Raw genomic sequence first — 16,251 nt, 5'->3', positions numbered from 1 at the left:
TGGATTCGGGGTAGACCTGTTGTCTCCCCAGGACTTTGTGACAGAGATCTGCTAGCCCTACGGAACAAGGGTAGACCTGTTGCCCCTATTGAGCTGAGGTAGACCAGTTGTCCCTACAGAGCAGGGTAGACCTGTTGTCCCTGGCAGGAGCTGAGGTAGACCTGATGTCCCTACAGAGCTGGGTAGACCTGTTGTCCCTGGCTGGAGCTGGGGTAGACCTGATGTCCCTACAGAGCTGGGTAGACCTGTTGTCCCCGGACAGTGCTGGGGTAGACCTGATGTCCCAGCGAAGCCTGGGTAGACCTGTTGTCCTGGCCAGGGCCGGGGTAGACCTGTTGTCCCGCCAGGGCAGGGACGACCTGATGTCCCACGGGAGCGAGGTAGACCTGGTCTCCCAGAGAAGCCGGGGTAGACCTGGTGTCCCGCTGGAATCGGGGTAGACCTGTTGTCTCCCCAGGACTTTGTGACAGAGATCTGCTAGCCCTACGGAACAAGGGTAGACCTGTTGCCCCTATTGAGTTGAGGTAGACCAGTTGTCCCTACAGAGCTGGGTAGACCTGTTGTCCCCGGACGGAGCTGGGGTAGAGCTGATGTCCCTACAGAGCTGGGTAGACCTGTTGTCCCCGGACGGAGCTGGGGAAGACCTGATGTCCCTACAGAGCAGGGTAGACCTGTTGTCCCTGGCCGGAGCTCGGGTAGACCTGATGTCCCAGTGAAGCGTGGGTAGACCTGTTGTCCTGCCCAGGGCCGGGGTAGACCTGTTGTCTCCGGACGGAGGTGGGGTAGACCTGATGTCCCAGCGAAGCCAGGGTAGACATGTTGTCCCTGGCCAGGGTCGGGGAAGACCTGTTGTCCCGCCAGGGCGAGGACGACCTGATGTTCCACTGGAGCGAGGTAGACCTGGTCTCCCTGAGAAGCCGGGGTAGACCTGGTGTCTAGCTGAAAACGCGGTAGACCTGTTGTCTCCCCAGGACTTGGTGACAGAGATCTGCTTGCCCTACGGAACAAGGGTAGACCTGTTGCCCCTATTGAGCTGAGGTAGACCTGATGTCCCTACAGAGCTGGGTAGACCTGTTGTCCCCGGATGGAGGTGGGGTAGACCTGATGTCCCTACAGAGCTGGGTAGACCTTTTGTCTCTGGACGGAGCTGGGGTAGACCTGATGTCCCAGCGAAGCCTGGGTAGACCTGTTGTCCTGGCCAGGGCCGGGGTAGACCTGTTGTCCGGCCAGGGCGAGGACGACCTGATGTCCCACGGGAGCGAGTTAGACCTGCTGTCACAAAGAATCCGGGGTAGACCTGGTGTCCCGCTGGATTCGGGGTAGACCTGTTGTCTCCCCAGGACTTTGTGACAGAGATCTGCTAGCCCTACGGAACAAGGGTAGACCTGTTGCCCCTATTGAGCTGAGGTAGACCAGTTGTCCCTACAGAGCAGGGTAGACCTGTTGTCCCTGGCAGGAGCTGAGGTAGACCTGATGTCCCTACAGAGCTGGGTAGACCTGTTGTCCCCGGATGGAGGTGGGGTAGACCTGATGTCCCTACAGAGCTGGGTAGACCTGTTGTCTCTGGACGGAGCTGGGGTAGACCTGATGTCCCAGCGAAGCCTGGGTAGACCTGTTGTCCTGGCCAGGGCCGGGGTAGACCTGTTGTCCGGCCAGGGCGAGGACGACCTGATGTCCCACGGGAGCGAGTAAGACCTGCTGTCACAGAGAATCCGGGGTAGACCTGGTGTCCCGCTGGATTCGGGGTAGACCTGTTGTCTCCCCAGGACTTTGTGACAGAGATCTGCTAGCCCTACGGAACAAGGGTAGACCTGTTGCCCCTATTGAGCTGAGGTAGACCAGTTGTCCCTACAGAGCAGGGTAGACCTGTTGTCCCTGGCAGGAGCTGAGGTAGACCTGATGTCCCTACAGAGCTGGGTAGACCTGTTGTCCCTGGCTGGAGCTGGGGTAGACCTGATGTCCCTACAGAGCTGGGTAGACCTGTTGTCCCCGGACAGTGCTGGGGTAGACCTGATGTCCCAGCGAAGCCTGGGTAGACCTGTTGTCCTGGCCAGGGCCGGGGTAGACCTGTTGTCCCGCCAGGGCAGGGACGACCTGATGTCCCACGGGAGAGAGCTAGACCTGGTCTCCCAGAGAAGCCGGGGTAGACCCGGTGTCCCGCTGGAATCGGGGTAGACCTGTTGTCTCCCCAGGACTTTGTGACAGAGATCTGCTAGCCCTACGATATAAGGGTAGACCTGTTGTCCCTATTGATTTGAGGTAGACCAGTTTTCCCTACAGAGCTGGGTAGACCTGTTGCCCCCGGACGGAGCTGGGGTAGACCTGATGTCCCTACAGAGCTGGGTAGACCTGTTGTCCCCGGACGGAGCTGGGGAAGACCTGATGTCCCTACAGAGCAGGGTAGACCTGTTGTCCCTGGCCGGAGCTCGGGTAGACCTGATGTCCCAGTGAAGCGTGGGTAGACCTGTTGTCCTGCCCAGGGCCGGGGTAGACCTGTTGTCTCCGGACGGAGGTGGGGTAGACCTGATGTCCCAGCGAAGCCAGGGTAGACATGTTGTCCCTGGCCAGGGTCGGGGAAGACCTGTTGTCCCGCCAGGGCGAGGACGACCTGATGTTCCGCTGGAGCGAGGTAGACCTGGTCTCCCTGAGAAGCCGGGGTAGACCTGGTGTCTAGCTGAAAACGCGGTAGACCTGTTGTCTCCCCAGGACTTTGTGACAGAGATCTGCTTGCCCTACGGAACAAGGGTAGACCTGTTGCCCCTATTGAGCTGAGGTAGACCTGATGTCCCTACAGAGCTGGGTAGACCTGTTGTCCCCGGATGGAGGTGGGGTAGACCTGATGTCCCTACAGAGCTGGGTAGACCTGTTGTCTCTGGACGGAGCTGGGGTAGACCTGATGTCCCAGCGAAGCCTGGGTAGACCTGTTGTCCTGGCCAGGGCCGGGGTAGACCTGTTGTCCGGCCAGGGCGAGGACGACCTGATGTCCCACGGGAGCGAGTTAGACCTGCTGTCACAGAGAATCCGGGGTAGACCTGGTGTCCCGCTGGATTCGGGGTAGACCTGTTGTCTCCCCAGGACTTTGTGACAGAGATCTGCTAGCCCTACGGAACAAGGGTAGACCTGTTGCCCCTATTGAGCTGAGGTAGACCAGTTGTCCCTACAGAGCAGGGTAGACCTGTTGTCCCTGGCAGGAGCTGAGGTAGACCTGATGTCCCTACAGAGCTGGGTAGACCTGTTGTCCCTGGATGGAGGTGGGGTAGACCTGATGTCCCTACAGAGCTGGGTAGACCTGTTGTCTCTGGACGGAGCTGGGGTAGACCTGATGTCCCAGCGAAGCCTGGGTAGACCTGTTGTCCTGGCCAGGGCCGGGGTAGACCTGTTGTCCGGCCAGGGCGAGGACGACCTGATGTCCCACGGGAGCAAGTTAGACCTGCTGTCACAGAGAATCCGGGGTAGACCTGGTGTCCCGCTGGATTCGGGGTAGACCTGTTGTCTCCCCAGGACTTTGTGACAGAGATCTGCTAGCCCTACGGAACAAGGGTAGACCTGTTGCCCCTATTGAGCTGAGGTAGACCAGTTGTCCCTACAGAGCAGGGTAGACCTGTTGTCCCTGGCAGGAGCTGAGGTAGACCTGATGTCCCTACAGAGCTGGGTAGACCTGTTGTCCCTGGCTGGAGGTGGGGTAGACCTGATGTCCCTACAGAGCTGGGTAGACCTGTTGTCCCCGGACAGTGCTGGGGTAGACCTGATGTCCCAGCGAAGCCTGGGTAGACCTGTTGTCCTGGCCAGGGCCGGGGTAGACCTGTTGTCCCGCCAGGGCAGGGACGACCTGATGTCCCACGGGAGCGAGGTAGACCTGGTCTCCCAGAGAAGCCGGGGTAGACCTGGTGTCCCGCTGGAATCGGGGTAGACCTGTTGTCTCCCCAGGACTTTGTGACAGAGATCTGCTAGCCCTACGATATAAGGGTAGACCTGTTGTCCCTATTGAGTTGAGGTAGACCAGTTTTCCCTACAGAGCTGGGTAGACCTGTTGTCCCCGGACGGAGCTGGGGTAGACCTGATGTCCCTACAGAGCTGGGTAGACCTGTTGTCCCCGGACGGAGCTGGGGAAGACATGATGTCCCTACAGAGCAGGGTAGACCTGTTGTCCCTGGCCGCAGCTCGGGTAGACCTGATGTCCCAGTGAAGCGTGGGTAGACCTGTTGTCCTGCCCAGGGCCGGGGTAGACCTGTTGTCTCTGGACGGAGGTGGGGTAGACCTGATGTCCCAGCGAAGCCAGGGTAGACATGTTGTCCCTGGCCAGGGTCGGGGAAGACCTGTTGTCCCGCCAGGGCGAGGACGACCTGATGTTCCGCTGGAGCGAGGTAGACCTGGTCTCCCTGAGAAGCCGGGGTAGACCTGGTGTCTAGCTGAAAACGCGGTAGACCTGTTGTCTCCCCAGGACTTGGTGACAGAGATCTGCTTGCCCTACGGAACAAGGGTAGACCTGTTGCCCCTATTGAGCTGAGGTAGACCTGATGTCCCTACAGAGCTGGGTAGACCTGTTGACCCCGGATGGAGGTGGGGTAGACCTGATGTCCCTACAGAGCTGGGTAGACCTGTTGTCTCTGGACAGAGCTGGGGTAGACCTGATGTCCCAGCGAAGCCAGGGTCGACCTGTTGTCCTGGCCAGGGCCGGGGTAGACCTGTTGTCCGGCCAGGGCGAGGACGACCTGATGTCCCACGGGAGCGAGTTAGACCTGCTGTCACAGAGAATCCGGGGTAGACCTGGTGTCCCGCTGGAATCGGGGTAGACCTGTTGTCTTTCCAGGACTTTGTGACAGAGATCTGCTAGCCCTACGGAACAAGGGTAGACCTGTTGCCCCTATTGAGCTGAGGTAGACCTGATGTCCCTACAGAGCTGGGTAGACCTGTTGTCCCTGGCTGGAGCTGGGGTAGACCTGATGTCCCTACAGAGCTGGGTAGACCTGTTGTCCCTGGCTGGAGCTGAGGTAGACCAGATGTCCCTACAGAGCTGGGTAGACCTGTTGTCCCTGGCTGGAGCTGGGGTAGACCTGATGTCCCTACAGAGCTGGGTAGACCTGTTGTCCCCGGACGGAGCTGGGGAAGACCTGATGTCCCTACAGAGCAGGGTAGACCTGTTGTCCCTGGCCGGAGCTCGTGTAGACCTGATGTCCCAGCGAAGCCTGGGTAGACCTGTTGTCCTGGGTAGGGCCGGGGTAGACCTGTTGTCCCGCCAGGGCAGGGACGACCTGATGTCCCGCTGGGGCGAGGTAGACCTGGTCTCCCAGAGAAGCCGGGGTAGACCTGGTGTCCCGCTGGAATCGGGGTAGACCTGTTGTCTCCCCAGGACTTTGTGACAGAGATCTGCTAGCCCTACGGAACAAGGGTAGACCTGTTGCCCCTATTGAGTTGAGGTAGACCAGTTGTCCCTACAGAGCTGGGTAGACCTGTTGTCCCCGGACGGAGCTGGGGTAGACCTGATGTCCCTACAGAGCTGGGTAGACCTGTTGTCCCTGGCCGGAGCTCGGGTAGACCTGATGTCCCAGTGAAGCGTGGGTAGACCTGTTGTCCTGCCCAGGGCCGGGGTAGACCTGTTGTCTCCGGACGGAGGTGGGGTAGACCTGATGTCCCAGCGAAGCCAGGGTAGACATGTTGTCCCGGGCCAGGGTCGGGGAAGACCTGTTGTCCCGCCAGGGCGAGGACGACCTGATGTTCCGCTGGAGCGAGGTAGACCTGGTCTCCCTGAGAAGCCGGGGTAGACCTGGTGTCTAGCTGAAAACGCGGTAGACCTGTTGTCTCCCCAGGACTTGGTGACAGAGATCTGCTTGCCCTACGGAACAAGGGTAGACCTGCTGCCCCTATTGAGCTGAGGTAGACCTGATGTCCCTACAGAGCTGGGTAGACCTGTTGTCCCCGGATGGAGGTGGGGTAGACCTGATGTCCCTACAGAGCAGGGTAGACCTGTTGTCCCTGGCCGGAGCTGGGGTAGACCTGATGTCCCTGGCCGGAGCTGGGGTAGACCTCTTGTCCCTGGACGCAGCTGGGGTAGACCTGATGTCCCAGCGAAGCCAGGGTCGACCTGTTGTCCTGGCCAGGGCCGGGGTAGACCTGTTGTCCGGCCAGGGCGAGGAGGACCTGATGTCCCACGGGAGAGAGCTAGACCTGGTGTCACAGAGAATCCGGGGTAGACCTGGTGTCCCGCTGGAATCGGGGTAGACCTGTTGTCTTTCCAGGACTTTGTGACAGAGATCTGCTAGCCCTACGGAACAAGGGTAGACCTGTTGCCCCTATTGAGTTGAGGTAGACCAGTTGTCCCTACAGAGCTGGGTAGACCTGTTGTCCCTGGCTGGAGCTGGGGTAGACCTGATGTCCCTACAGAGCTGGGTAGACCTGTTGTCCCTGGCTGGAGCTGAGGTAGACCAGATGTCCCTACAGAGCTCGGGTAGACCTGTTGTCCCTGGCTGGAGCTGGGGTAGACCTGATGTCCCTACAGAGCTGGGTAGACCTGTTGTCCCCGGACGGAGCTGGGGAAGACCTGATGTCCCTACAGAGCAGGGTAGACCTGTTGTCCCTGGACAGTGCTGGGGTAGACCTGATGTCCCAGCGAAGCCTGGGTAGACCTGTTGTCCTGGGTAGGGCCGGGGTAGACCTGTTGTCCCGCCAGGGCAGGGACGACCTGATGTCCCGCTGGGGCGAGGTAGACCTGGTCTCCCAGAGAAGCCGGGGTAGACCTGGTGTCCCGCTGGAATCGGGGTAGACCTGTTGTCTCCCCAGGACTTTGTGACAGAGATCTGCTAGCCCTACGATATAAGGGTAGACCTGTTGTCCCTATTGAGTTGAGGTAGACCAGTTTTCCCTACAGAGCTGGGTAGACCTGTTGTCCCCGGACGGAGCTGGGGTAGACCTGATGTCCCTACAGAGCTGGGTAGACCTGTTGTCCCCGGACGGAGCTGGGGAAGACCTGATGTCCCTACAGAGCAGGGTAGACCTGTTGTCCCTGGCCGCAGCTCGGGTAGACCTGATGTCCCAGTGAAGCGTGGGTAGACCTGTTGTCCTGCCCAGGGCCGGGGTAGACCTGTTGTCTCTGGACGGAGGTGGGGTAGACCTGATGTCCCAGCGAAGCCAGGGTAGACATGTTGTCCCTGGCCAGGGTCGGGGAAGACCTGTTGTCCCGCCAGGGCGAGGACGACCTGATGTTCCGCTGGAGCGAGGTAGACCTGGTCTCCCTGAGAAGCCGGGGTAGACCTGGTGTCTAGCTGAAAACGCGGTAGACCTGTTGTCTCCCCAGGACTTGGTGACAGAGATCTGCTTGCCCTACGGAACAAGGGTAGACCTGTTGCCCCTATTGAGCTGAGGTAGACCTGATGTCCCTACAGAGCTGGGTAGACCTGTTGTCCCCGGATGGAGGTGGGGTAGACCTGATGTCCCTACAGAGCTGGGTAGACCTGTTGTCTCTGGACAGAGCTGGGGTAGACCTGATGTCCCAGCGAAGCCAGGGTCGACCTGTTGTCCTGGCCAGGGCCGGGGTAGACCTGTTGTCCGGCCAGGGCGAGGACGACCTGATGTCCCACGGGAGCGAGTTAGACCTGCTGTCACAGAGAATCCGGGGTAGACCTGGTGTCCCGCTGGAATCGGGGTAGACCTGTTGTCTTTCCAGGACTTTGTGACAGAGATCTGCTAGCCCTACGGAACAAGGGTAGACCTGTTGCCCCTATTGAGCTGAGGTAGACCTGATGTCCCTACAGAGCTGGGTAGACCTGTTGTCCCTGGCTGGAGCTGGGGTAGACCTGATGTCCCTACAGAGCTGGGTAGACCTGTTGTCCCTGGCTGGAGCTGAGGTAGACCAGATGTCCCTACAGAGCTGGGTAGACCTGTTGTCCCTGGCTGGAGCTGGGGTAGACCTGATGTCCCTACAGAGCTGGGTAGACCTGTTGTCCCCGGACGGAGCTGGGGAAGACCTGATGTCCCTACAGAGCAGGGTAGACCTGTTGTCCCTGGCCGGAGCTCGTGTAGACCTGATGTCCCAGCGAAGCCTGGGTAGACCTGTTGTCCTGGGTAGGGCCGGGGTAGACCTGTTGTCCCGCCAGGGCAGGGACGACCTGATGTCCCGCTGGGGCGAGGTAGACCTGGTCTCCCAGAGAAGCCGGGGTAGACCTGGTGTCCCGCTGGAATCGGGGTAGACCTGTTGTCTCCCCAGGACTTTGTGACAGAGATCTGCTAGCCCTACGGAACAAGGGTAGACCTGTTGCCCCTATTGAGTTGAGGTAGACCAGTTGTCCCTACAGAGCTGGGTAGACCTGTTGTCCCCGGACGGAGCTGGGGTAGACCTGATGTCCCTACAGAGCTGGGTAGACCTGTTGTCCCCGGACGGAGCTGGGGAAGACCTGATGTCCCTACAGAGCAGGGTAGACCTGTTGTCCCTGGCCGGAGCTCGGGTAGACCTGATGTCCCAGTGAAGCGTGGGTAGACCTGTTGTCCTGCCCAGGGCCGGGGTAGACCTGTTGTCTCCGGACGGAGGTGGGGTAGACCTGATGTCCCAGCGAAGCCAGGGTAGACATGTTGTCCCTGGCCAGGGTCGGGGAAGACCTGTTGTCCCGCCAGGGCGAGGACGACCTGATGTTCCGCTGGAGCGAGGTAGACCTGGTCTCCCTGAGAAGCCGGGGTAGACCTGGTGTCTAGCTGAAAACGCGGTAGACCTGTTGTCTCCCCAGGACTTTGTGACAGAGATCTGCTTGCCCTACGGAACAAGGGTAGACCTGTTGCCCCTATTGAGCTGAGGTAGACCTGATGTCCCTACAGAGCTGGGTAGACCTGTTGTCCCCGGATGGAGGTGGGGTAGACCTGATGTCCCTACAGAGCTGGGTAGACCTGTTGTCTCTGGACGGAGCTGGGGTAGACCTGATGTCCCAGCGAAGCCTGGGTAGACCTGTTGTCCTGGCCAGGGCCGGGGTAGACCTGTTGTCCGGCCAGGGCGAGGACGACCTGATGTCCCACGGGAGCGAGTTAGACCTGCTGTCACAGAGAATCCGGGGTAGACCTGGTGTCCCGCTGGATTCGGGGTAGACCTGTTGTCTCCCCAGGACTTTGTGACAGAGATCTGCTAGCCCTACGGAACAAGGGTAGACCTGTTGCCCCTATTGAGCTGAGGTAGACCAGTTGTCCCTACAGAGCAGGGTAGACCTGTTGTCCCTGGCAGGAGCTGAGGTAGACCTGATGTCCCTACAGAGCTGGGTAGACCTGTTGTCCCTGGATGGAGGTGGGGTAGACCTGATGTCCCTACAGAGCTGGGTAGACCTGTTGTCTCTGGACGGAGCTGGGGTAGACCTGATGTCCCAGCGAAGCCTGGGTAGACCTGTTGTCCTGGCCAGGGCCGGGGTAGACCTGTTGTCCGGCCAGGGCGAGGACGACCTGATGTCCCACGGGAGCGAGTAAGACCTGCTGTCACAGAGAATCCGGGGTAGACCTGGTGTCCCGCTGGATTCGGGGTAGACCTGTTGTCTCCCCAGGACTTTGTGACAGAGATCTGCTAGCCCTACGGAACAAGGGTAGACCTGTTGCCCCTATTGAGCTGAGGTAGACCAGTTGTCCCTACAGAGCAGGGTAGACCTGTTGTCCCTGGCAGGAGCTGAGGTAGACCTGATGTCCCTACAGAGCTGGGTAGACCTGTTGTCCCTGGCTGGAGGTGGGGTAGACCTGATGTCCCTACAGAGCTGGGTAGACCTGTTGTCCCCGGACAGTGCTGGGGTAGACCTGATGTCCCAGCGAAGCCTGGGTAGACCTGTTGTCCTGGCCAGGGCCGGGGTAGACCTGTTGTCCCGCCAGGGCAGGGACGACCTGATGTCCCACGGGAGCGAGGTAGACCTGGTCTCCCAGAGAAGCCGGGGTAGACCCGGTGTCCCGCTGGAATCGGGGTAGACCTGTTGTCTCCCCAGGACTTTGTGACAGAGATCTGCTAGCCCTACGATATAAGGGTAGACCTGTTGTCCCTATTGAGTTGAGGTAGACCAGTTTTCCCTACAGAGCTGGGTAGACCTGTTGCCCCCGGACGGAGCTGGGGTAGACCTGATGTCCCTACAGAGCTGGGTAGACCTGTTGTCCCCGGACGGAGCTGGGGAAGACCTGATGTCCCTACAGAGCAGGGTAGACCTGTTGTCCCTGGCCGGAGCTCGGGTAGACCTGATGTCCCAGTGAAGCGTGGGTAGACCTGTTGTCCTGCCCAGGGCCGGGGTAGACCTGTTGTCTCCGGACGGAGGTGGGGTAGACCTGATGTCCCAGCGAAGCCAGGGTAGACATGTTGTCCCTGGCCAGGGTCGGGGAAGACCTGTTGTCCCGCCAGGGCGAGGACGACCTGATGTTCCGCTGGAGCGAGGTAGACCTGGTCTCCCTGAGAAGCCGGGGTAGACCTGGTGTCTAGCTGAAAACGCGGTAGACCTGTTGTCTCCCCAGGACTTTGTGACAGAGATCTGCTTGCCCTACGGAACAAGGGTAGACCTGTTGCCCCTATTGAGCTGAGGTAGACCTGATGTCCCTACAGAGCTGGGTAGACCTGTTGTCCCCGGATGGAGGTGGGGTAGACCTGATGTCCCTACAGAGCTGGGTAGACCTGTTGTCTCTGGACGGAGCTGGGGTAGACCTGATGTCCCAGCGAAGCCTGGGTAGACCTGTTGTCCTGGCCAGGGCCGGGGTAGACCTGTTGTCCGGCCAGGGCGAGGACGACCTGATGTCCCACGGGAGCGAGTTAGACCTGCTGTCACAGAGAATCCGGGGTAGACCTGGTGTCCCGCTGGATTCGGGGTAGACCTGTTGTCTCCCCAGGACTTTGTGACAGAGATCTGCTAGCCCTACGGAACAAGGGTAGACCTGTTGCCCCTATTGAGCTGAGGTAGACCAGTTGTCCCTACAGAGCAGGGTAGACCTGTTGTCCCTGGCAGGAGCTGAGGTAGACCTGATGTCCCTACAGAGCTGGGTAGACCTGTTGTCCCTGGATGGAGGTGGGGTAGACCTGATGTCCCTACAGAGCTGGGTAGACCTGTTGTCTCTGGACGGAGCTGGGGTAGACCTGATGTCCCAGCGAAGCCTGGGTAGACCTGTTGTCCTGGCCAGGGCCGGGGTAGACCTGTTGTCCGGCCAGGGCGAGGACGACCTGATGTCCCACGGGAGCAAGTTAGACCTGCTGTCACAGAGAATCCGGGGTAGACCTGGTGTCCCGCTGGATTCGGGGTAGACCTGTTGTCTCCCCAGGACTTTGTGACAGAGATCTGCTAGCCCTACGGAACAAGGGTAGACCTGTTGCCCCTATTGAGCTGAGGTAGACCAGTTGTCCCTACAGAGCAGGGTAGACCTGTTGTCCCTGGCAGGAGCTGAGGTAGACCTGATGTCCCTACAGAGCTGGGTAGACCTGTTGTCCCTGGCTGGAGGTGGGGTAGACCTGATGTCCCTACAGAGCTGGGTAGACCTGTTGTCCCCGGACAGTGCTGGGGTAGACCTGATGTCCCAGCGAAGCCTGGGTAGACCTGTTGTCCTGGCCAGGGCCGGGGTAGACCTGTTGTCCCGCCAGGGCAGGGACGACCTGATGTCCCACGGGAGCGAGGTAGACCTGGTCTCCCAGAGAAGCCGGGGTAGACCTGGTGTCCCGCTGGAATCGGGGTAGACCTGTTGTCTCCCCAGGACTTTGTGACAGAGATCTGCTAGCCCTACGATATAAGGGTAGACCTGTTGTCCCTATTGAGTTGAGGTAGACCAGTTTTCCCTACAGAGCTGGGTAGACCTGTTGTCCCCGGACGGAGCTGGGGTAGACCTGATGTCCCTACAGAGCTGGGTAGACCTGTTGTCCCCGGACGGAGCTGGGGAAGACATGATGTCCCTACAGAGCAGGGTAGACCTGTTGTCCCTGGCCGCAGCTCGGGTAGACCTGATGTCCCAGTGAAGCGTGGGTAGACCTGTTGTCCTGCCCAGGGCCGGGGTAGACCTGTTGTCTCTGGACGGAGGTGGGGTAGACCTGATGTCCCAGCGAAGCCAGGGTAGACATGTTGTCCCTGGCCAGGGTCGGGGAAGACCTGTTGTCCCGCCAGGGCGAGGACGACCTGATGTTCCGCTGGAGCGAGGTAGACCTGGTCTCCCTGAGAAGCCGGGGTAGACCTGGTGTCTAGCTGAAAACGCGGTAGACCTGTTGTCTCCCCAGGACTTGGTGACAGAGATCTGCTTGCCCTACGGAACAAGGGTAGACCTGTTGCCCCTATTGAGCTGAGGTAGACCTGATGTCCCTACAGAGCTGGGTAGACCTGTTGACCCCGGATGGAGGTGGGGTAGACCTGATGTCCCTACAGAGCTGGGTAGACCTGTTGTCTCTGGACAGAGCTGGGGTAGACCTGATGTCCCAGCGAAGCCAGGGTCGACCTGTTGTCCTGGCCAGGGCCGGGGTAGACCTGTTGTCCGGCCAGGGCGAGGACGACCTGATGTCCCACGGGAGCGAGTTAGACCTGCTGTCACAGAGAATCCGGGGTAGACCTGGTGTCCCGCTGGAATCGGGGTAGACCTGTTGTCTTTCCAGGACTTTGTGACAGAGATCTGCTAGCCCTACGGAACAAGGGTAGACCTGTTGCCCCTATTGAGCTGAGGTAGACCTGATGTCCCTACAGAGCTGGGTAGACCTGTTGTCCCTGGCTGGAGCTGGGGTAGACCTGATGTCCCTACAGAGCTGGGTAGACCTGTTGTCCCTGGCTGGAGCTGAGGTAGACCAGATGTCCCTACAGAGCTGGGTAGACCTGTTGTCCCTGGCTGGAGCTGGGGTAGACCTGATGTCCCTACAGAGCTGGGTAGACCTGTTGTCCCCGGACGGAGCTGGGGAAGACCTGATGTCCCTACAGAGCAGGGTAGACCTGTTGTCCCTGGCCGGAGCTCGTGTAGACCTGATGTCCCAGCGAAGCCTGGGTAGACCTGTTGTCCTGGGTAGGGCCGGGGTAGACCTGTTGTCCCGCCAGGGCAGGGACGACCTGATGTCCCGCTGGGGCGAGGTAGACCTGGTCTCCCAGAGAAGCCGGGGTAGACCTGGTGTCCCGCTGGAATCGGGGTAGACCTGTTGTCTCCCCAGGACTTTGTGACAGAGATCTGCTAGCCCTACGGAACAAGGGTAGACCTGTTGCCCCTATTGAGTTGAGGTAGACCAGTTGTCCCTACAGAGCTGGGTAGACCTGTTGTCCCCGGACGGAGCTGGGGTAGACCTGATGTCCCTACAGAGCTGGGTAGACCTGTTGTCCCTGGCCGGAGCTCGGGTAGACCTGATGTCCCAGTGAAGCGTGGGTAGACCTGTTGTCCTGCCCAGGGCCGGGGTAGACCTGTTGTCTCCGGACGGAGGTGGGGTAGACCTGATGTCCCAGCGAAGCCAGGGTAGACATGTTGTCCCGGGCCAGGGTCGGGGAAGACCTGTTGTCCCGCCAGGGCGAGGACGACCTGATGTTCCGCTGGAGCGAGGTAGACCTGGTCTCCCTGAGAAGCCGGGGTAGACCTGGTGTCTAGCTGAAAACGCGGTAGACCTGTTGTCTCCCCAGGACTTGGTGACAGAGATCTGCTTGCCCTACGGAACAAGGGTAGACCTGCTGCCCCTATTGAGCTGAGGTAGACCTGATGTCCCTACAGAGCTGGGTAGACCTGTTGTCCCCGGATGGAGGTGGGGTAGACCTGATGTCCCTACAGAGCAGGGTAGACCTGTTGTCCCTGGCCGGAGCTGGGGTAGACCTGATGTCCCTGGCCGGAGCTGGGGTAGACCTCTTGTCCCTGGACGCAGCTGGGGTAGACCTGATGTCCCAGCGAAGCCAGGGTCGACCTGTTGTCCTGGCCAGGGCCGGGGTAGACCTGTTGTCCGGCCAGGGCGAGGAGGACCTGATGTCCCACGGGAGAGAGCTAGACCTGGTGTCACAGAGAATCCGGGGTAGACCTGGTGTCCCGCTGGAATCGGGGTAGACCTGTTGTCTTTCCAGGACTTTGTGACAGAGATCTGCTAGCCCTACGGAACAAGGGTAGACCTGTTGCCCCTATTGAGTTGAGGTAGACCAGTTGTCCCTACAGAGCTGGGTAGACCTGTTGTCCCTGGCTGGAGCTGGGGTAGACCTGATGTCCCTACAGAGCTGGGTAGACCTGTTGTCCCTGGCTGGAGCTGAGGTAGACCAGATGTCCCTACAGAGCTCGGGTAGACCTGTTGTCCCTGGCTGGAGCTGGGGTAGACCTGATGTCCCTACAGAGCTGGGTAGACCTGTTGTCCCCGGACGGAGCTGGGGAAGACCTGATGTCCCTACAGAGCAGGGTAGACCTGTTGTCCCTGGACAGTGCTGGGGTAGACCTGATGTCCCAGCGAAGCCTGGGTAGACCTGTTGTCCTGGGTAGGGCCGGGGTAGACCTGTTGTCCCGCCAGGGCGGGGACGACCTGATGTCCCGCTGGGGCGAGGTAGACCTGGTCTCCCAGAGAAGCCGGGGTAGACCTGGTGTCCCGCTGGAATCGGGGTAGACCTGTTGTCTCCCCAGGACTTTGTGACAGAGATCTGCTAGCCCTACGATATAAGGGTAGACCTGTTGTCCCTATTGAGTTGAGGTAGACCAGTTTTCCCTACAGAGCTGGGTAGACCTGTTGTCCCCGGACGGAGCTGGGGTAGACCTGATGTCCCTACAGAGCTGGGTAGACCTGTTGTCCCCGGACGGAGCTGGGGAAGACCTGATGTCCCTACAGAGCAGGGTAGACCTGTTGTCCCTGGCCGCAGCTCGGGTAGACCTGATGTCCCAGTGAAGCGTGGGTAGACCTGTTGTCCTGCCCAGGGCCGGGGTAGACCTGTTGTCTCTGGACGGAGGTGGGGTAGACCTGATGTCCCAGCGAAGCCAGGGTAGACATGTTGTCCCTGGCCAGGGTCGGGGAAGACCTGTTGTCCCGCCAGGGCGAGGACGACCTGATGTTCCGCTGGAGCGAGGTAGACCTGGTCTCCCTGAGAAGCCGGGGTAGACCTGGTGTCTAGCTGAAAACGCGGTAGACCTGTTGTCTCCCCAGGACTTGGTGACAGAGATCTGCTTGCCCTACGGAACAAGGGTAGACCTGTTGCCCCTATTGAGCTGAGGTAGACCTGATGTCCCTACAGAGCTGGGTAGACCTGTTGTCCCCGGATGGAGGTGGGGTAGACCTGATGTCCCTACAGAGCTGGGTAGACCTGTTGTCTCTGGACAGAGCTGGGGTAGACCTGATGTCCCAGCGAAGCCAGGGTCGACCTGTTGTCCTGGCCAGGGCCGGGGTAGACCTGTTGTCCGGCCAGGGCGAGGACGACCTGATGTCCCACGGGAGCGAGTTAGACCTGCTGTCACAGAGAATCCGGGGTAGACCTGGTGTCCCGCTGGAATCGGGGTAGACCTGTTGTCTTTCCAGGACTTTGTGACAGAGATCTGCTAGCCCTACGGAACAAGGGTAGACCTGTTGCCCCTATTGAGCTGAGGTAGACCTGATGTCCCTACAGAGCTGGGTAGACCTGTTGTCCCTGGCTGGAGCTGGGGTAGACCTGATGTCCCTACAGAGCTGGGTAGACCTGTTGTCCCTGGCTGGAGCTGAGGTAGACCAGATGTCCCTACAGAGCTGGGTAGACCTGTTGTCCCTGGCTGGAGCTGGGGTAGACCTGATGTCCCTACAGAGCTGGGTAGACCTGTTGTCCCCGGACGGAGCTGGGGAAGACCTGATGTCCCTACAGAGCAGGGTAGACCTGTTGTCCCTGGCCGGAGCTCGTGTAGACCTGATGTCCCAGCGAAGCCTGGGTAGACCTGTTGTCCTGGGTAGGGCCGGGGTAGACCTGTTGTCCCGCCAGGGCAGGGACGACCTGATGTCCCGCTGGGGCGAGGTAGACCTGGTCTCCCAGAGAAGCCGGGGTAGACCTGGTGTCCCGCTGGAATCGGGGTAGACCTGTTGTCTCCCCAGGACTTTGTGACAGAGATCTGCTAGCCCTACGGAACAAGGGTAGACCTGTTGCCCCTATTGAGTTGAGGTAGACCAGTTGTCCCTACAGAGCTGGGTAGACCTGTTGTCCCCGGACGGAGCTGGGGTAGACCTGATGTCCCTACAGAGCTGGGTAGACCTGTTGTCCCCGGACGGAGCTGGGGAAGACCTGATGTCCCTACAGAGCAGGGTAGACCTGTTGTCCCTGGCCGCAGCTCGGGTAGACCTGATGTCCCAGTGAAGCGTGGGTAGACCTGTTGTCCTGCCCAGGGCCGGGGTAGACCTGTTGT

This window comes from Agelaius tricolor, unplaced genomic scaffold (assembly GCF_023055355.1).
Source record: "Agelaius tricolor isolate 1412-34295 unplaced genomic scaffold, bAgeTri1.0.p SCAF_91, whole genome shotgun sequence".
NCBI lineage: Eukaryota > Metazoa > Chordata > Aves > Passeriformes > Icteridae > Agelaius > Agelaius tricolor.
The sequence above is the reverse complement of the archived record's forward strand: the minus strand, read 5'-3'. Positions refer to the sequence as shown.